This window comes from Cavia porcellus, unplaced genomic scaffold (assembly GCF_034190915.1).
Source record: "Cavia porcellus strain 051 isolate PalLab524CR breed Dunkin Hartley unplaced genomic scaffold, mCavPor4.1 scaffold_10, whole genome shotgun sequence".
In the NCBI taxonomy this organism is placed as follows: domain Eukaryota; kingdom Metazoa; phylum Chordata; class Mammalia; order Rodentia; family Caviidae; genus Cavia; species Cavia porcellus.
Window position 1 is genome coordinate 22,596,372 of NW_026947493.1, and position 21,601 is coordinate 22,617,972.

At 37.0% G+C, this 21,601-nt stretch overlaps 1 protein-coding gene across 7 annotated transcripts in view; it reads right to left on the reverse strand.

Moving 5' to 3' along the window:
- Gadl1 (glutamate decarboxylase like 1) overlaps positions 1–21,601 on the reverse strand; it is a 183,150-nt gene that overhangs the window by 46,825 nt on the left and 114,724 nt on the right. The window lies entirely within an intron of this gene.

Below are 21,601 nucleotides of genomic sequence, written 5' to 3' on the forward strand. Positions count from 1 at the left end.
TGAAACTGTGGGCCAAAATAAGCTTGTGTTTAAGTGGTGGGTGTCAGGATGGGACTCTGACACAGACAGGAGTAACGTATTTCCTACTGACACTGCATTTGACTATAAGGCTAGCAGTGGCTAAGGAAAAGCACAGTACCTACTACCTTTCAGTGTTGGGCTTATCTACACGATTTGGCCAATGAGGTATTAGCAAATGTGATATGAACAGACTCTTGCAATGATCTTGTCCTTCTATCTTTTTCATAATAACAAGCTTCCAGTAGATAGTCACAACTTTCAAAAAAGAAGAGATGCACAGGGCAGAGAGCCATTTTCCTCTGAATTCAGCTCAGATTAGCCAGCTGCATCATCTTCTCCCTCCCTGCACATGTGCCTGTAATATGGTCCAATTATAATTCTGTGATTGTTTGCCTGACAATATCATTGCGGCAATAAGTTATATGTCAGCAAAGACAATTCACTGTTTCAAAGAAGATTATAAGTATTAGAAAGAAAATTACACTCACTTATGAAACTGTAAAACCTCCTCTAATACATATTTGTCCCTCATAGACATTTTCAACCTTAAGATATATTTCTTTCTTTTCCATATAAATAAACTTTTGTAGTGCTCCAGCTATTTTCTAACTCTAACTTCAAACTCTTTGTACCTTATCACTAGATGTTCTCAAGAAATTTGCTTTTACTTCCCTCCTTTAAGTAGCATTTTCAAGGACTTGTTTGGTTCTCTTCACTTTCCTCTAAGTATCATTTGCAGAGACTTAGATCACTCTCCATGGGAAACTTTCAACTTCTATTCCCAGTCATGACCTTTTCTTTATGTCCTTATGTTGAGTTCTGGCTACCAACAGACTGCCTGCAGCTGGCTCTCCTGCTAATACCATCTTCTTGAAATGCCTAAAACCACTTCCAGCAATATCTTCTTCAAACTTACTCTTTCATACCTCTTCTATACATCATCTTCAAAGCAAACCATACACAAAATCTAAGTAATCAATATACTTTACAAATCACATACATTCAATAACTACCAAACACTTTGCAGATTTGAAATAGCTGTGTCTTTAACAAGGTCTCAAAGATTTTTTTGTTTGGTTTTTTGGATTTTTTTTTTCAGTTTTTTGGGAGCTTTTGAAGCTGAAAGAACATTGTTTAGAATAATTTTTATAAGCAAACAGAGTCTTCGGTAATATGATTTTGTCTTGAATGTATTCTCTAATTTCAGAATTTTTATCTTTTGGCACAGACTCTCTCTGTGCAGTTCAGGCTGGCCTTCAGTGCACTGTGTAGCCCAGGCTGGTCTCAAACTCACAGTGATCCTCTCACCTCTGCCTCTGAGTGCTGGGATCACAGGCATGTACCTCCATGCCACCTCAGAATTTTACTATACACAGTTTTTAATACATAACTGGTGGTGATGCATAGATAGTGAAGTCTCACCTATATTAACAAAAAAGAGATTTGGGGTCATCATTTCATAAGGAAGGGAGAACATAGGAAAACTACAAGCCATTCTCATATTGATTAACAAAGTAAAAGTCTGATTTTCTGTGCTGTAGTATTCAGAAATGAGTGACTAATAAAAATATAAGCAACAGTTATTCAAATTGGCAAAATGAGGATTAAAATTTACCATGCAGATCACTGCCCATAAAAACATGTCTGCGACTAGATTCTTTTGCCATTCAAAAAAGATGTAACACCATCAATTTGCATATAGGCATTTAATGAAGAGACCTTGGATGTAAATTTTGAATTGCATGCCAGGTTTACTCATTTACCCATCTAATACAGCTCTAGGGGTCTCCTACATCAGGTCAAATTTCTACCACACTGTGCATTACTAAGAGAAGTTTTATTGTGGCTAGCAATGAGAATTCGGAGCAAAGCCTCCAGGGAGAAGGCAGCCAGAGCCCATCAGAGTTCCAGGCCAACCTGCTGCATTAAAGATGACTCTGAGAATATTGATTTGGTGAATTCTGAGGCACAAACCACAAGTTTACCACATGTATGTAGCAAGTTTCTAAGTGTCCTTTCAGGCACTCAGGATCAGCAGCTCCCCCCCCCCCAACTCCAATAAACATAGAACCTGTGGTTTTATATGTTTATTTCACTGCTTTTTGAACTTTAGTTGTTGTACTAGTGAGGTTTTTGTGTGCGTGCAAGTGAAAATGGGGCAATGTTTATTTTTTTAACTCTATATCTTATCCTTGTTTTTTACCTAAATATTAAGCCAACATCAAACTTTATCTAATTGAAAATATGAAGACTGAGCATGTCAAAATGTTCAAAAAAGGGAGCGTAAAATGAGATATTTCAGAAAGGTCTGTTTGTGTACAAAAGAGTGAAACAGAAAAAATGATTTTACTGTATAGGAAGTCAAAAAATCAAATGGCACACTTGGACAATCAAAGAAATTCTCTTAAAAGAGTTATGGTATTAGATTTCAGATCCATGGCATTTTCTGTTTGAACTCTAAAAAGACACACAGTAGAAATTAATTTCAAAGGCATGATTTGTGTTTAGACTAAAATTAATCCTAGTTCAGAGAGAGTTCTGCAGGTTGATATTTCCAATGTATGAGTGCAAGAAAAATGAAACTGAAAGCTGCATTTCAAACTTAAAACCAATTTCTTATTCCAAAAATTCGATGTAGAGTTACTGATCTCCTCTGTTATTTTTCAGAAAACCCCAGTCTCCAGTTACAATTTTTCTAAGCCCCTTGACGAGCACTGGGCTAGAGAAATTATTTGACAAGGGGAACATGACTCAATCACCTAGAAGGGGAAGTAGCACAAAATAGTTGCTCAATATACATGTTTGGAAGGCTGGGCAGATTCAAGTGAGCATTATGTATCTCTAATCATCTTTTTATACCCAAGCTTTGCCAGTTCCCATGTCGATGTGTCTAGCAGTGACTTCACTAACTGTTCCACCATCTACCACCCAGACAACTAGCTCCCCAGGGGTCACTGAAAAACATTACTCATTCTGCATTAGACAAGTGAGAGTACAGTTGGGTAAAGCAATCCCTGCTGTGGCACTGCCTACCTCCCCAAACAAGGAGGCAGTGCCATTCCTGGGCTATCGTAATAGTGATACATTTTCATAAATAAGACAACATGATTCTAGGATAGACAGTAGGAGACATCTAAACTAAGCTAAGGGAGGCTTAGCTATCTGATGTGGCACCTGCAATTTTTTTTTTTTCATTCTAAACCAATGGTGATTTGGCCCACAGAACACCACCAAACTGCATCTTACAACACCAACTCTGCTAGTTTCACATAATAACGTGGAGGTTGTCTTCTTCGTGGTGACACCAGAATTGCATCTCCCCTAAAATGTCTTCTTTGTTGGCACTCTTACCTTAGAATTTCCTACACGGATCATCATTCATAAAAAGCGACGGTTTCCAGCCTTTCTGAGACACAAGAAGCTGCATAAAAAGATGACCCAGAGCATCACTAACACAAACCCAATCACAATCTCAGGATAAGAAGCCATATTTTTAACATTTGCACAGGTGAGATGGACAAGAAAGGTCAGAACTACTGTGTGTCTGGTGAACTTCTTTTAGCATGTAAGTCACCCAAAAGGATAACGTCAGTTCATGCCTTAATTTACTGATTAATCACTCAGGAAGCACTTATTATACATCTACTAAGAGGTAATAACAGTGTGGGGAAACAAAAGGCAGTAAGAATATCAGCCATCAGCACTCAGCATGAGCACTCAGCAGCAGGGCAGTCTTTGTTGGGATAGAACCTGCATGGCCCGAGGCCCCAATCTCAGAACTGCATTCTGGGTTTAATCTTCCGCTATCATAATCTTGAAATTCTGAACAAGTGGCCCTGTCTTTTTTCTTTTTTTCTTTTCCCTTCCCTTCCCTTCCCTTCCCTTCCCTTCCCTTCCCTTCCCTTCCCTTCCCTTCCCTTCCCTTCCCTTCTCCCCTCCCCTCCCCTCCCCTCCCCTCCCCTCCCCTCCCCTCCCCTCCCGTGTCCTCTCCTCTCCTCTCCTCTCCTCTCCTCTCCTCTCCTCTCCTCTCCTCTCCTCTCCTCTCCTCTCTGCCCTGCTCTGTTCTGCTCTTCTCTCCTCTTTTCTTTTGTTGTGGTCTACAATAGCAAAGCCCGGCTGGGAGACTGAAAGTCAATATGGCTAACCCTAACGTGACAGGTTTGCCACTGTTTCATATCCCTGCCTATCAAAATTATCATTAACATAATGAGGAAACTTTGTTATAACACAGGGATTACAATAATCAACCTTGTGCAAACCTTTATCAGGTATTTCCTTCCCAGGTAAATTCTCATTGTCTCTTTCTCTGTTCTCTCATTTGACTCCATCTTTTCTAAACACTCAAAAAGATGCTACACTGTGGGGCCAACTTGGGGGAATGAATCATTCACAAGAGGCTGTGGAAACGATTTACAGACTATGAAAGAGAAATTTTGCCAACTACTTCACAGAGGACTAATATGCAGAATACATGAAGAACTCAAAGAAAATAGACTTCAAAACAAAAAACCCAGTAAAGTGAAATGAATATACACTGCTCAGAAGAAGTACAAATGGCCAATGCATACGTGGAAAAAATCAACAACTCTGGATATTAGGCAAAACAAATTAAAACAACATTAAGAATCCACCTTACTCCAAAAAAGAACAACTACCATCAAGAATTGGATAAAAGCAAACTCTGACAAGCCTGCAGGTAAAAGGAACTCTTCTATACTGTTGATGAGAATGGAAAAATGTAAACTTGTACAACCACTATAGAAATCAGAATGGAGATTCTTATAAAAACTGAGGTTAGAACTACCTTTCTTCTCAGCTATTCCTTTTCTAGGGATCTTCCTGACAAAGTTGAAGACATGTTTATGCAGACTCATGTTTTATAACAGCACAGTTTATAAAAACTAAATGTTTGGTGGGGTCCATGCCATAAAAAAGCATAAATGAGAGTCATCTGTAGGAAAATGGATGCATCTTGAAATCATAATGTTACAGGAAATATATCAGACACATAAGCCTAAATATTGCATGGTTTCTATTGTAAGACAAATTGAAAGTATAAATGCATTAAATAGAAAAATAAATAAATAATAGGAAATAGAGAAACAGGCCTTGTACAAAGTGGAGAGGGATCAAGAGATGGAGGGTGTGTGGTGACAAGGGGAAGGGATTGCAAAAGGATTCAGATGTGGCTGCACCTGTACCAACTTCCAACAGTGAATGTGATCAGTATATACTGCAAACATGTGCTAATAAAAATGTTTAAAATTAAAAGATAAGTCTTCTGTTCCTGGCATAAAAATGCAAATACAAATCAACACAATACATTGCAATGTCCAGAAATGGAATAACATATTTTTTAAATATATAATATGTGCTAATTCAAAAAGTCTTATAATGAAAGTAGCAGGAAGAATTAACCAACTGAAATAACTGGACAGTTACAGGAACATCAGGTTAGAGCCACGTTTTATACTGTACACAAAAATATCCACCACATGGATTAAAGAGTTAAACACAGGAAATTCAGTGACAGAAAAGTCAGCAGGAGATGGAATGGAATATTTATCAGATTTGTGAAAGAACAGACCTCAGCTTTGAAGCAGTGGAATAAATCATGAAGGAAAAGACTGACAGATTTGAATACATAAAAAATTTAAAACTTCTGTACAATAAAAAAGAAAAAATAAAAAGTACATTATTCTGAAGACAATATTTGCATTTCATGTGGCAGAGTTTTAAAGCCCAAATGACACATACATGCACATTCAAATTTATAATAAAAACATTAGATCCCAAAATATAAATATGTAAGATACAAAGAAAATGAATACACAGAGAAACACAATCAGCAATGAAGACACAGGGAATTAACAGTTAATGCTGCATAAAGACACACAAACTTGGGATAGAATTTTTCACCTTTCTGAATAACTCTTTACAGCCCCACTGAAAACATCCAATATGACCGTGGTTAGGTTGAATTCTGTGTCTTCATTCTTTATTGGTGGTATTGTAAATGAATATAAACTTCCTAAAAAGTAATAACATATACCCATATTCAGGCACTGACACCTAGCAATTACATTTATAGCACTTTAATTGTCTGGTAAAAAAACGGGCCAAAAGTGGGTTGTCTGCATGAAGATGTTCATCTGTATTGTTTTTTTTTTTTTAAAGAGAATAAAACAAAACAGAACAAAGCAGATCAGAACAGAACAATGCAAGCAACACAATACAACAAGACAACAGGAAATCAACAGTGGCTAAGGATGTCTTCTGTTCTCCTCAAAATAGTTGTCCATTCATTTACACACAACAAATTCAAACAAAACAAAATAGTATGAAACCAATAAAAACAAAAGAATGAAAGCATTATGAACCTTCAAAACCAGACTATAGGAAATCAACAATGGCTACCATACTGTCTCCTGTTTTCTTCAAAATAGTTGCCCATATCTTCATACATACTGAAATCAAATAATGGAAAACAGACTAAAACCAGTCAAAACAAAGAATAAAAGCATTATTGGACTTCAAAAGAAGAGGACAGAAATCAACAATGGCTACCAATACCTGTTCATACCATCACACATAATAAACTCAATTCTTATAAACTCTTTAAGAGAAGTTCTAGCCATGTATAAGCCTATACATGCACATCTATCCTTTCTACACCAGAAGGAAAAATAAAGCAAGCAAAAAATACAAGAAAAAAGAGACAAATAAATAACAATAACGAAGAGCCCCAAACAATAAAAATAGGCTTTCAAAACAATGTGGTAGGAACATAGCAAAGGTTGTTATTTTGCATAGTTATTTTCAAAAGAGTTACTCAGATTACCAGATATAAACATGCAAAATTGATCTAATCCTATAATGTTAACTGTTTTGTTCCAAGAACTAATAGAAGTATAGTACAATCATCCTAGCTATCCTATGTGTATATACAAATTTATATATTTTTTTCTTTACCCTTCTTTCTTTTTTCCTTTTCTCTGAGTTATTTTTCCCCTTTGAGAGTTTCTTACCCTTTCAAAATATTTATTGAAGATTTCGTATCTATTTACTCTTTAAGCTTCTTACTCTAGGGAGACAATATGGTATTTACACATGTGAGTTAGATTTATTTCACTTTTAAGTATGATCTGAAGTCACTTCCATTTACCTATAAAAGCCTCAATGTGATCCTTCTTTATAGCTGAGTAGTACTCCATTGTACAAAAATACCACATCTTTTTTATCCATTCCTCAGTTGATGGGCATTTGGGTTGTTTCCGAGATTTAGCTATCACAATTGTGCTGCAATAGACATGAGTGTACCTATATCACTGTGGTATGATGTTTTCAGCTTTGGGCAAATGCCCAGAAGTGGTCAAATGGGACTTCCTATCCCAACATTTTGAGGAACTTCCAGACTCATTTCCACAGTGGTTACACCATTCTACACTCCCACCAACAATGCAGAAGAGTTCCTTTTCCCCCCACAGCCTCTGCAACATTTGTTATTGGTAGTTTTCTTGATCCTGGCCATTCTTTCTAGACATCTGTGTTATTTACAGTGGCACAACAGTAGAGAAGACCTGAACATCCACAAGTATGGGAATGCATACATGAACTGTGAGCACTATCATACAGGGGAAGACATGTGGAGCTTTCCTCCTCTGCATAGTGAAAGAAAGAGAAGGTGAAGTAGCCCAAGGAGAACACAACGTCATGGGAGAATGTCGCCATCTGTTTCCTTTGTCAAAGGCATGCCTACCAATTGAGGGGAGCATTATTATATTAGATAAAAAAAAAAAAAAAAAAAAAAAGAAACCTTGAGAAAGAAGGCTAAAGTAGAAAGAAGCAGAGAGGTGGGGAGAGGAGAAGATGGAGGCAGTGGTGAGATCCATAGGGGATCAACTCCTAGGCAGAAAAGACCAGCAAAAGTAAACATGGAGATGTTTGCTGCAGCGACGAGGATCTGACGTCCTCTGAAGCAAAGATGAAGAGAAGCAAGACTATATTTGAAGTAAAAAGAAAGAACAATTGGGCCAATGGAGAATATTTGACTCAGAAGCCTTCCTGGGTACCGAGAAACGGGGATCCCTCAGGGCTCTGACGCTGTAATACCGGAAGGTTCAAACAGCATCTTCAGCCTGTGCTGAGCATTTATTTCCTAGCTAGGAAGGAAGAAATGATCAGAAGCGCCACCAGGGGGCAGGTTTGGCACTGGCAAAGGAGTTTCAGACAGGGCACTTTTTTTTTTTTTTTTTTTTTTAAATTCATCACAGGCTCTATTCTTTACTTTGCAACAATAAATACTGCCTCCAGTCCAGAGCAATTTCCTTAATGGTTGTGTTGTGGGTATGAATTTTGCTCCATAAACTCAGGTGTGCAAGAAATGTCACAGTATTTTATTTCTTTTAAATAAGATTAAATCAAACCTCAAGCTACTGTCCTACTGGGTCACAATGGAAGTCAACCTTAGTCATAATTATGGTTCCCACAGGACCAAGGGTTCTGCAGAGGTTTTGGGGTTCTTAGCTAATACTAATGTTGATGACCTTGGGCCATCCTTGTTGGCAATGAAATATGAGCTGAAGCAATATAATTTCTTGGTATACACAGCTATGCTATATCCTTCCTGGTCAGAATATGGGCAGAAGTTCTAAAGTCTGTTACTAATACAACACACACACACACACACACACACACACACACACACACACACACACAGAGAGGTAGGCACACACGCATGCGCACAACACACACACCCCAGGCCCAGACACCACCACAGGATAACCAAAGCAGCGCAACCAAAGGTGATTCCCAGTGTGGAATTCTTGTCTTCTGCTCTCCTCTATCATGCTTCTCTCCTCCTTGTTCTACAACTGCATCTGTTTCCTCTGCCATATCTTCATGGGTCAAATTAAGCTTTGAGAAAATCTAAGAAAAGAGATACCTTCAGGGCACATGAATTTTAGGAGAGGCTTGAATGCTAGAGGTCAATCTCCTTTTGGGGTGGAAAAGAGAGAAAACACAAGAAAAAAATACATCTGTGCGTCTTAACTGGGCTGTAACTAGGTTACAGTCCTTAAAGCATCTTTTCTTCAGGCAATTAGGAGACAGTGCCTTTCTCTTTCTGGTAGATGACACAGAGCTCAGGCTTCCCTGAGATGTGAAGGTGGGCTGCTGGTGGCCAGTGGTTCAGCTGTCATGGAAAACAAATACAGAGAAGAGACACATCCTCATCTTGAGGGACTTGTAGGGCATAGAACATGCACAAAGACAGAGAATTGAGTAAAGATAAATATAGGGAAGAGTTGCGCACTAGAAGCCTGAAAGTCAAATGCCATTGTCAGACATAAATTTTAAAATAATTTTGCCAGCATTTAAAACATTAAAAACAAAGGACAGTTGATACAAATACATCAGTTCTAGCTCCTCCTAAAGAATAAGATCTGATAGCCCAGGCCTAAATTCCCACTTGGAAGAGGAATAGAGGCTACTTTAGCTGTAGCTGAGGCCGGACCTCTGTAGTTTACCATAATCCCTTCCACACTCTGTTGTACTGCTCCCAGCCTACCTTCCCCATTTATGCTATTTGTCTAGCTTATATAGGAATTTGGGTTGCCATTCTTGAATGAGTAAACTAAATAATAACCAGAGAGAATGGCAAGCATTCCACAAATATTTAATTAAAATCATACATTTCCTCAATATTAACCTTCATATATTTAGAAATTCAGCATTATTTTAGTTGGCGCTTATAACATCAGTAGAGAGTTAAGAAATTGGAAAACTTAAGTAGTGAGTATGGTTCATATACAAATGTTATACACAGAGCCAGCAGCACTCCAGCATAAAGCAGTGTACACTCAGAACTCCTGCTAGTGTCTAGAACAGCAGATCCAAGGTACAGAAACATATCTGCAAAATGCACCATTAGCTGTGGCCATCATTGTTGCCGAGAGTGTCCAGTGGCTCATCCAGTCCCTGGTGAACTAATGGTGACTGCCATGCTGGGGTGCAAGAGGCCACCTACATGGAATGCCCTCTTTAAGAGCCAGCCTCAACTTGACCAAGACTCATGAACTCAGCCTCATCTTGTAGAGAGATATTAGCTTCATTATGTTCAAATTCAGTGTTCAACAAAAACGCCAAGTTCCGAACTTCTTCCTCAATAAATTAGCTTAGTTCAACATAAATAAAATAGAGAGGGCTTGTTACACTCAGGAGAGAAAAATAAAGACAAGCTTAACAAAATATTTTAATGAGGACACCTGTACTTGCTTGGCTTTCATAGGGAGTTCATGTTACCTATGAAGATCCCATGTTTAAACTTTAAAAAGCATTAGAGGCAACTAACCAATAACAATGATTCAAAAAGAGAATTCTGGGACATGGCAAAGATGGCTGAATAAAATCCAGTAGCCTATCACAGCCTTTCTAAGACCTGGAATCAGAACAGCTGAAAAATAACAAGGAAGAGACGAGCAAGAGACTAAAGCTCTGAGAATCAAGAAAGAGTTGACATGAAAACCAGAAATCACAAAGAAACTGCAGAAACAGAAGACCACACAGGAAAAAAGGGAGTGCAGTCCAGAATACTAACTCTGGCTCCTACGCAGGAGGGCTTGTCTTCACAAACACGTGTTAAACCGGCAGAGGGTCACGGGACCCAGGGAGGAAAAGTAACCCAGCCCAGCAGCTTAGCTCCAAGAAAAATCATGGTTATTTTTAACTGCAACTACAGTGTGGGATTACACTGAGAGACTTACTCCTTCCACACGGCAGGGTACAGTTGGAGAATAAATCCACTGCAACATGTGTTACATTTGAGAGTGACAAATCAGGAGTCATTGGGGAAAAGGGTTAACTGTTTAAGATTCCTGGGAATCAGAAGTCAAAGAACAACTACAATTCAGGGTTTCTGGTGTGACCCTATCACTGTGACTGGCTGGGAGATGGCCACAAAATACAGTCGCAGAGAGGGGAGGGTTAGTAACAGACCTCCTGAGAAGTTTTAGCAGCCCTGAGCTCAGGCTTGGACAGACACAGCAGTCCCACTTTCTGTGGTGACAAGCCAGGTCCATCACATGTAGTTTCCGAGGGATCTGGGTAGGAAAATGCTGGCGTTAAGTCCAGTGGACTGCTTAACTCCCCATCCACCTTCACTGCCCGCTTCTAGCACTGAGTTCAGTGGTGTCCACACTCACTGATGTGCCTCAGCTTCAGCAGCTTCCACAGCCGAGAGAGCTCAGGGATCTGGAACAAGGGAAGGGGCACTTTGGAACCCCCAGCCACTGACACAAAGTGCAGAGAGTTGTGACTTGGCATGCACAAAGGGCACAAACAGTAAGAGCTGCTAGAGTGAATGTAGCCCTAATTCAGACACCAAACCACTGATTGAGCCTGCCCAGGAAGAAAGGGGACACAGGACTCAGCATTCACACCCAAAAAAGATGGGGAGAGGACAAAATAAGATCAACTAGTGAGTCACTATCCCTCTCAAATCAGATGAATTCTAATATTGCAGGCTATAGAAAGAAATCACTCACTTAAACCCAGGGAGGAATCCATTGGTTTCATTTCTTACTTTCTTTGTTTATTTCTAGGGAAGGGGTCTCTTTTTTTCCACTTTTCTCCTCTCTCACTGTTTCATTATTTTTTCTTTTATTTTTCCTTCTACTTTAACATACTTGCTTTAGCTTTCTTTTATTTTCAATTGAATTCGTTCTCTCACTTTTCTCTCATCTTTCTCATCCTCATTCCTTTTCTAAAACTTTACTACTCTCATTTTTCTCTTTCCCAATCCCTTCCATTTTATAATTATTATCATTAAGCTTTATTAACTTTTACATATTTAGGTGACTCTATGCTATTATTGTTGAATTGTACTGCTAATGGTGGTATAGTTATTATATTTAGTAGATATTTACTGTGTATTAATATTTGGTTTGCCTTTGTACTATTTTTATAGATCTCTTTTCTATTGTTAATGGCAGTACAGAGGTTGCTTTTATTGGTTTTAATGTTATGTCTATGTCTTTGATTCTAATATCATTACTAACATGTTTGCTATTACCAGTAGTGGCATAGCTGTTAATTGGTGTTTACTGTATGACAATGTCTGATTTTGTCTTTCTGACGTCAATGTTACTAAGGATGTTTTCTCCTGTCTATGTCATGGAGGGAATCAAGCTCCCAAAAGAAGGTTACACACTAAAAAGACCCTCAATATCATGCTGAGTAGATGGAAGAGGGGCACAATAAAATACAACCAAACACAATGACATCACAAGGAGACAGATTCTAACTGAAGAGATCTCCACAACAGTGAAAGAGTGTTTCTATCTTGTTCTCAACTCACAGCTCAAAAACAATAGAAATGTGAGGATTTAAGACAAAAAGATAAAGATACCTTCACAAACCATTAATACTGCAAAAGATGATCTCATGAGCACTGAAGAGGAGGATGATATGGCCAAAAATCTTTAAAAATGGTTAAAAAGTTTGAAGAAATGAAAGAAAAAACACATAAGCAAATTCTTAAGATATTTAGTGAGTTTAAAGATTATTTTATTAAACAGATAAAAGATTTTACTAATAAAATGTTTGATGAGGTTAAAAAGAAATATATCAAGTTAAACAAGACAATACGAGATAGGAATAAGCAGTTTGTGAAGAATTAGAAATTATAAAAAGAAAGTAAACAGAAATATGGAGAAAAATTCAAAAGAAAGCAGAGGCAGCAGATTTCACCAATATGAGAACATCAGAAATCAAAGATATAAGCTCTTAAACTCAATAATACTCTGAAACTGACAAGACAATATGAAACCTGGAGGTGACTCAAAAAAATCAGAATGTTAGGAATGAAGGAAAAATTAGAAAAAGACCAGAAAAGTGTTTCATATATATTCTATGAAACAATAGCAGAGAAGTTTCCAAATCTATGGAAAGAACTCAATACACATGTACATGAGGCACACAGAGCCCCAAATAGCCACAATCAGGAAAGAATCTCACAATAGTACATCAATATCAAAATTCAAGTTCAACAAATGAGATAATATTAAAAACTGTTAGACAGAAACAGCAAGTTATTTAGAAAGGCAGGCCTATAAGAATTTTAGCAAATTTCTCAGAACAATTTTTAAAAGTCAGGAGAAATTCAAGTATAGTTTTTCAAGAAACCAATTGTCAAACCAAAGCTCCAAATCTTTCAGCAAACTGAAAGAGTGGTTAAACAAAAAGAAAAAATAAAAAAGATCAACACTAGAAAAATAATTCAATGAAAGGATTCAGTGAACGTGCTACAATAATTCTTAGTGTCAATGATCTTAATACGCCAGTCAAAAGACAGAGTGCCACACTGGATGAAAAAAGCAATTGCAACCATACATTGCCTACAGGAAACACATTTCAAGCAAAAGAAAAGTCATGGGATAAGGAAAACAATATTTCATGCAAGAGGTACCTAAAAATACAAGGGACAGTGATTTTATCTTCAAACACAACAGACTTCAATCCTGTTGTGACAGAGATGTCCACTATGTGCATTCATTGTTAAAGAGAACAATTCAATGGGAAGGGATAATAACTGTAAATATCTATGCACCAAATGCTGGTATACCCAACTTCATGAAACAAAACTATCAAAGATAAATGGACAGACAGCAATATAATTATAGCTGGGGACCTCAATATCCTTACACAATTTAGGTGGTCAATTAGACAAAAATTGGCAAAGAAATATCAGCGTTTAACCACATCATTGAAAAAATGGTTTTAACACATATCTATATGTTGTTTCATCCACCAAAAATAGAAAACATATTTTTCTCAGAGGCACATGGAAATTTTTTCAAAGTATACCATATCTTAGGTCAATATGTAATCCATTAACTAGTGATTTCCTACTGTTTATTTTTTTCTGTATATCTGTATAACTTGTACCCTTTCTCTGCTTTTTTTTCTCCTTAAATAAAATTAAAAATAAATAAATAAATAAATGCACAATTGAAATAATCTCTTTTGAACTATTACATCATAGGGGAATAAAGCTAGAAATCAACTGCAAAATGTTGATTCATTTTGCTTGCCTATTTTTTGTTTGGGTCTTCTATTTGAGAGGGCTCTAGTAGTTTGGTGTTCATTACATTTTTTAGACACAGGTCCTCTGAAGATTCTTCCCATTCAGTAGTTTATCTTTTCATTCTGTTGGTTGTTTCCTTTCCTCTACAGAAGTTTTGTAATTTGTCCATTCAAGAATGAATGGATAAAAATATGGTATTTACATACAATTCAGTACTACGCTGCCATGAAGAAAGATAAACTTGTCATCTGTAGGAAATTGAATGAAACTAGAGAGTGTAATGCTAAGTGAAATAAATCAGACACACAAGTTTATACATTACATAATTTCTTTTATATGAGAAACCCAGAGTATAATTAAAAAGCGAATCAAAGATATAGGAAGTAGGATGACAGATATTTCTCAAAAGGGAAAGTGATCAAGTGATGGATAGTGGAAGGGGAGGCAAGGATGGAGGGATAGGCAAGGATGGAAGGTGGATAAGGAAGAAAATTAAAAGAATTATTTGTGATGTATCATGTACATGTACTAACTCCACACAAGGAATGTAAACATTATATACTAAACACAGGTACTAACAAACTCAAAATTTAAAAAAGATATCAAAAGCAAAAGAAACTATGGAAACTACACAAACACCTGGAGATTAAATATTACATTATTGAATAACCAATGTAGCACAGAAAAAAATCAGAAAATTTTAAGCATTACAACAATCAAATGATAATGAATCACAATATGGAACTATGGTACTCGATGTAAGCAGTTCTACGAGGGATGCTTACAGCTGGAATGTACATATCAAAAGAACTAAATGAATGTAAATAAGGAACCTAATGATATATTTCAGCTATTAGAAAAATGAGCAATCCACATAAAAATTGACAGAAAGAAAGTTACAAAGATCAGAGTGGAAATTAATGAAACTGAGACAAAATGGTCAATGAAAAGAATTAGCTCTTTGAAATAAACAAGATTGATAAGCCATTAGCCAAACTTCCAAAATAAAAAAAAGTCTACGTGAGTCTACTTAGAAATGAGAAAGGTGAAATCACAACACCATCACTGAAACCCAGAGTACAGTGTTACAAGAAACTACTTTAAAATCTATTATCTAATGAATTATAGAACTTAGAAAAATAGAGAAATTCTTACACAAATATGGATTACCAAACTGAATCAAACTGATATGTGTATCTATACCCATAACAAATATTTTCAATTGTGTCACAAACACATTCTAATAAATTTTAAAAAAAATATGTTCTGTGAATTCACTGTGAACTTTCCATTGTACATGCATATCCTATAAAATTTCTGGTGAAAACTTTTTCTTGGTTGAAATTTTATAAATCCAATGGAGTCTATGTAGAGAGAGTATGACTAAATAATTTGGGAAGAAAGATAAGCATAAAAGTTACAAAACATACAAAGTATCTGCTGTCCTTTAGCCAAAAGGACAACACAGTATCCTATCCTATTTATGAAGGCCAGCAACACAAAGGAAGTATTTAATAGCTGATTGGCCCTTAACTGTGGAAGACACAAGAATGTCTAACAAACGGTGCATAACATTTCTCCTTGAAAGAATGAATAAAAGAATAGCATTTTATCTTAGATTTTAGTAGTGTGGAAAAAGAACATATGGGATCTACAAAACAGGAAATTTGGTTACTAACTTTTGAAATCCTCACTCCAGAAACTATTAGAACTAAGGGAGCATCTGAACTCACCTTCAGAAATACCTTATTGAAAAGAAATTTCCACAGTGGAATCTCCTTAAATGTAAATTTAAAGCAAAGATAGCTTGAAAATGAGTTATAGTCACTAAAAGCAAGGTTTTTAGAGAACATATTAAAATTTTATATATGAAAATTTTAAAAAAGATCTCAGTTTTGAAATTATCTTTTAAAACCTTCTACGCCTTTAGAGAAATATATTTTTAGTTCACAGTCCAATGAGTAGTAGGATATACCAATAACACAGATAATGTTTGAAAGAAAATCAGAATTCTCAGACATATGCAGAAGTTCTCAAGGTCTATGTACACGTGTATGCATAAACCAAAGAATTCAGAGGATATTATGCTGTATACAAAACCACTGTGAGACAGAACTGAGTCTACATATTTGAAGTGCAAAAAAGAATCAAAGAAGAAAAGTACATGGCAGGAAAGCCCTGCTACAACACCAACAAGCACTTGCTGAGACACTGCTGAGGCTTCCCCAGAGGCACGTCACCCAGACGAGAGGACGGGATCTCACCTGCAAGCACTGCTAATCAGAAACCCGCCAAGGACAATACTAAATTTTCTCTAAAGATAACTGGAGTTGCACAGCAAATCATATCACCAAATAACACTAAAACAACAAAACCCATCAAGGAAGTTCTAGAAGATTTCTCGTACTGTTGAGGAATAATAGTATAAATGACAAACATTCATCACAAATGTGGAGGTCAGCAAAATACATATTATAAATAAACAAGCTAAAATGACCATGTGAGAGTGGAAGAGGACAGCTTGTTAATTAGTTTTAAGGATGTAAATTTTGTTAGTACAAATCAGAATTATTTATGACACGTTGACAAAAGAGGAAAACTGCATCAAATCTGTGGGTAATAACGAGGCAAACAAACTACTCAGGGAGAGTTCAGTGACATTCTCTGACGCTTCTGTTAGCAGATTATTTTGGTATTCCAGCCCCGATTGCCTGCCCTCAGCATCTGATCACTGTAAAGCAGCGTCAGAAAAAACAAGTACACCAAAAATTTAGTTAGGCAGCAGCTTTAGAAAGCAAAGTACAAAAAAAGAAGCAAAGCACAGCTCTACCTCAATGCAGGAAGCTTTCAAGCTTTCAAGGAGCCCCAGGAAGCCAGTTGAAGATCTCACTAGGAATCATCACAGCAATGCCTTTGAACTTAAAACCAGTGCAGTGTATGTGTTTTAGAAGGAGAAACAGAGACAGAGATAGAGATAAAAAAAAGGAGTGACAAATTATATACTATGTATGGGAACATGTAACAAAAGAATTTGTGAACTGATCAGGTACTATATAATCATGATTTCCAAAACAACACAATTTTCTGTGGTACTAGAAGTGTGTGGTGGTGCACACCTGTAATCCCAGCCCTCCTGAGGCTGGAAGATCTCAGTGAGTCCAAGACCAGCCTAAAACAACAACAACAACAACAACAACAACAACAACAACAACAAAATGGTTATAGGATCTCATAATTAAAAATGTAACTGGGCATTATGGCCCACGCCTCTAATTCCAGGACTTGGGAGGCTGAGACAAGAGGATCACTGGGAGTTCAAGGCCAGCCAGGACTGCACAGTGAGAACCTGTCTCAAAAAACAAAACAACATCAAAACACTAAAAATGTAAAAGTTACACCTAAAAACATACTTTTTGTGTCTTTAAAATGCACATGCTGCATTTATAAGTAATAATTAAAGATACTTTAAAAACAGTAGACAAATATTAAGATGAATACTCAGGTCTTTTTTAATTTTTAAGTACTCATGGTCAAAAGCTGGCTAGCATTTTTCTACAAGCAATCACTCAAGGAAATCTGGCTTTACTGGGTCAGTAATTCTATACTTCAGCTAATTATTATTATTATTTCATTTCTATTTTTCACAAAGCAGTATCATTAATTATAGAAAATTAATAAATTGCTAAGAAATGTAAAAGGAAAGAAACATCATCAACATTTTTTCTCTGAAAGTATTTTAGTGCTGACCATCTATTCTTAGTCTAAGTACATATGCATTATTTTACATGTATGTAGATATGTATAGATATATACAGACATAACTTTTCAAAATTAGTACTATAATGGTAGATTTATAATCTTTTTTCAAGTTATGATATATCATGAATATATTATTTTTAATGGAATTTAAATTGCCTGAACACAATGAATTTGCATATAAATTATATACTCTAATTTAGCTATCTCATATAGTTGAATATTACTTTGAAAATAACTATTTATTCAAATAATACCTATGAACCTCTGAATAGCTTCTTAGCCTTATGATTTTAAAGGGATTCAAAAGGATACTTTTAAAAAGTGGAATTGTGAGAAAATTGTGCAAAACTGAAGTATTTCATGTGTACTATAAAGTTGCTGTTCAGAAAAATAGTACAAATGTATGTGCCCATAAGTAGTTTAGCAGAGTCTGCTGACATTCATCAGCACTACTTAGCAGCACAAAGTTTTGGTTAATTTAATTCTTAACCTGTAGGCAAACTGGTGAAAACCCTCTGGCAACTTACACAGCACTGTGGTCTCAATACTAGAAATCACAATAGATTGACTCAGAATAGTACCTTCGGACCAGCCATGGAGGGCTTTCGAGGCTAAGCACAGGACCTGCAGGTCAGTGGTTCTCCCAGGGAGCATCTTAGAAACCTGGGCAGATGTTTGCAGTGTCATTGTGTTTGCAAAGGCTACTGACACTCAGTTGGTGGGGACCAGAGAAGCCAATGCTCTGTATGTGTAGTTTATTACTGAGCCAGGAGAATTAGCCCATGGCCTGTCCAACACTCAAACAGTCTATGGGAAATGTACAAGGGGAAAACCTTGATTATAATCATTCAAGCCCAAAACTTCACTCTGTTTTACATGAAATGCCAAATACCATGTGTCTACTCCAATAAAGAAAATTTTCTACTAACACACCGAGCAAGGAAAAACAGTTTCTTTGGAACTCTATCAAGAATTATGTACCACTTTTCAAAATCATTACACCATTCTTATTTGCACCACCAACACGATGCATTTACACGAGTCTGTATTTGTATGTCTTAGATTCATTGTGTCACTAATAGTATGTGCAAGGATCTTATCATTTCTGCATGACTTCTAATACTGGCATGGCCAATCACTGATACAGTGAAACATTTTAGTAAAAACTAAATTTTTTTTTCCTACTACATATAAGGTATTATTTGGCTTTACAAAATTATATGCATAGGAAGGACATATTTTCTATTGGTTTCATTTCAGAAGAGTAAAAGGAACATTGCAAGGATTTATCACAAATAGTGGTCACTGGATCACACAGATTGAAAACTGCTGCTGCAAAGAGTGGGAAGCAATTTGGAGCCTTTCAGAAGGACAGCAAAGATAATGCAGAGCCAGAGGTGGAGACGTGCAGGAGTAAAGAACGTAAAATGGAAAAGGGAGGGCAGGAGGCAAAGAGACCTGAAAAGAGACAAAGACAGCCCAGGCAGCGATATAATGAAGACCCAGGATGCCAAAATGCCGAAAGAATCACAGAGAAGGGAATTTATGGAGGACATTCTAAAAAGTCACTGGGACTCAGTGATTAAATATTGTGTCGCAGAGTAACTGTCACAGTAGTATCAGACTGCAGAGTGGCTGTGTTCTTAAAAACAGTGACACACACACACACACACACACACACACACACTGTCACTCCAATTTTTTACCAAATAATCCCTTTTCCCTTCTGCTGCCAAAGGGAAGACTTATCTTACCCCTGATTCTGAAATCTGACAGCCCAACCTGACACTAGTCTGAATCAGAGGGCCAAGTCTTACTGTTTATTTGTTGTGATTTTCCGTGCAAGATAAATCCCAAAATAAATTTCAAATGTGCGTTAAGTACACTCCAGGTTATAAATCACATACTTGTATCCTTGTATTCTCATGCTACAGTAAGCACAAAAACACATAAATTAAACATTCATATATATGTATATGCCTTGCTTCCCCTTTACCAAATTCATGCACACATAGACAGACAGACAGACAGACACACACACACACACACACACACACACACACACACACAATGAAAATATAGTAAAGTAAAATAAAATAAAATAAAATGAAATAAAAGGAAAGGAAACTAAGCAGTGAAGGACCAGAAATGATTTTCATGAAACATACATTTATACTTATCAGAAGCAGTCATAACAATTACAATTGTGTGATATTAGACCAGCTCTAAGAGGCACAAAAGTATTTCTGAAGTGAAAGGGTGGACAGTAATCATAGCCAGCAGAGAGAATAAATGTGGGCAGATGTTGAAGATAAAAGATGATGCCCCAATCATTGTCCAATTTCCGCTTAAGATGAAAACTACGTAATATCTTGGATTCAATCATTTTAGTTTGTATCTCCATTCTCAATTTTACATTTTCTATGAATGGGAAGTGAAGTGTTAAAAAATACCTATAAATATAATGAAACTGCCTAGTTATTCTGATCCCTGGCTGTGAAACAATACTGAGTCAGTAAAAAACAAAATGAATTTCTTTGCTACTTTTTTTTAACCACCAAGAAAGGATTTCTAGCTCAGTGAGAAAGACAGCAACCACATCTTCTGCAACTTAAAACAGCTTCTCTTCCCATCCCACCAAAAAATGTCACCCTCCTCCCACCAAAGTGGAGAACGGGCCTAGAAACCACACCATTAAAACCTCCCACTGCCTGGTTCCTGCTTTTGCTTCGTCGGTCACTTACCATCTGAAATATATTCTTAAGCATTTTCCTATTTGCATTGTGAGAAAAAATGCAAGCTGAATCCCAAGGATTGTTAACTGCCTGAGATGGCTAATGAAGGACTTTTCTAGGTCAGGGCACAGATAAAATCACTCATCTCTCCCCATTTTTGCTATTTGATCTCAGGTTTGACAAGAAGTACAATATTTACATATTAGTCATTTAAGATACAGAAAATAATCTGAAGCTAAAAGCACATGCTGTGAGGTGAAGCTCCAGGTAGCCCCAGTTTCACGGCAACACAATGCTCTCTTCCTGCTAATTAGGTTTTGGCAAAAATATGAAGCTCTTTGCCTGGAGAGCTGAGTCCTTGTGAGCCCGTCTTTGCCTACAGCCTCATTCCATGTCTCATCCATCGAGGCTCCTTCACAACCCCGTGGTCTTTGATTGATGTCTTCCCCTCTTGAGCCTCAGGTCATCCTGCTGTGGTTTCCCTTGGAATCTGTGTCTTCGCAACTGTTCCCTGCCTGAGCTGTACTTATCACTGAGGACTGAGGTCTGGGGTCACCTACTGAGGTAGATGTTCTTTCTCTCCACTTTCACTGAAAACACAGTTTATCTCCACTTATCTGTGGTCATCTCTTTACTGTCTCCCTAAACATAAGCTTCTGAAGGGCAGAGACCAAGTTTTTTGATATTTATATCTCCAGGGCATAACATAGTGAGCACTCGGTAAACGCTTGTTACTTTTTCTCACTGTTTTGCAAAGGGTCGGTGCATGGAGTTCACTGTGCTTATTTTGGGAGTGCTAAGAAGCTGCTTAAATTCAGTGGCAGCATCCTACCCTGAATGTTCATGCTTCCGGTTATGGGCACATAATCTGCAGGGGGGATTTCCTAAATTCACTTTCAATACCCGTTCATACACAAGGCCCAAGGGGAAAGGCAGTGTTGATTAACACATTTCATCCAGTGATCAGTTGAAACCCATTCCTAGCCTCTTTCCTCTTCCTTTG